Source organism: Saprolegnia diclina (assembly GCF_000281045.1).
Source record: "Saprolegnia diclina VS20 unplaced genomic scaffold supercont1.31, whole genome shotgun sequence".
NCBI lineage: Eukaryota > Oomycota > Saprolegniomycetes > Saprolegniales > Saprolegniaceae > Saprolegnia > Saprolegnia diclina.
This window is the reverse complement of record NW_008246098.1, coordinates 637,449-638,462: the sequence shown is the minus strand read 5'-3', so window position 1 is coordinate 638,462 and position 1,014 is coordinate 637,449.

Genomic DNA, 1,014 nt, shown 5'->3' with positions numbered 1-1,014 from the left:
CCCGGTAACAACAAGACGACGTCGGTGCCTGGCGCCGCGACGACCAAGCCCACATCTGTGTCGTCGTCGACGGGCAGCTCGGCGGGGACGACGACCAAGGCGCCGACGCCCAAGCCCACGTCCAGTGCCGCTGGCCTCACGACAGGTCTCCTGACCGTCGCTGTGGTCGCGGCAGCAGCTATGTAATCACTTTATATACCGGTACTGCCTTTTTACAATAAACGGCTGTCATTGGTCTGAAACTGTCATAATGGATGGTGCAACGTACGTGGCACTCGGACATGCGAGTACGACTTTGTCTAATATCTCGGCATTGCTGCGATAAGATCACCCGACGCACAATTGGAATGTCAAGGATAGCATTACAATCGATTGATGGGATCGTCGCTGATGCTGGTGCATGTCTGGTCTTGCATTCTGAACATTTTTACTGTAGCGCACTGTTGGCACACGGGTCTGTGATTCCACTAAGAAATCCACTCATTCCTCAGTATCTAGTTACGAGGTTAGATGTGTATGCCACAACATACAGGTAGAGCTGAACTCGTGACTCTGCTGCATCACTTTTTAGCAGCCCATCGACACGACCACTAGTTCTACTCACTTCGGCTAACTAGAATCCATAGACTTGCCAGAGACAATGTGCGAATTATTGGCACATTTCTCTCTGGATATTTGATATCCATGAGAATACAGGTGGGGTTCTCTCCGAGTTGCCACAAAGCTAGCTCAACAGAAAACGCTAGAATTCCATGCTCTACACTGTATACTTACTGCACTAGCATGCATGCCAATACTGTACACCTAGGCGACAACACAGTGTATATAGGTATAGAGTGCATTAAACTACGGATAGCAGGTGCGGGATGAGCATCCTGTCCTCTTGTAGATCGGCTGTTTCGTCTCCCGCGGTGGGGCGTGGTGGTGGAAGATGGCGTCGTCGCTCGCGCAATGTCTTTCATATTTCGTTTATCCGACTACCCTACACCGACTCCTACCATGAAGATGATGGCC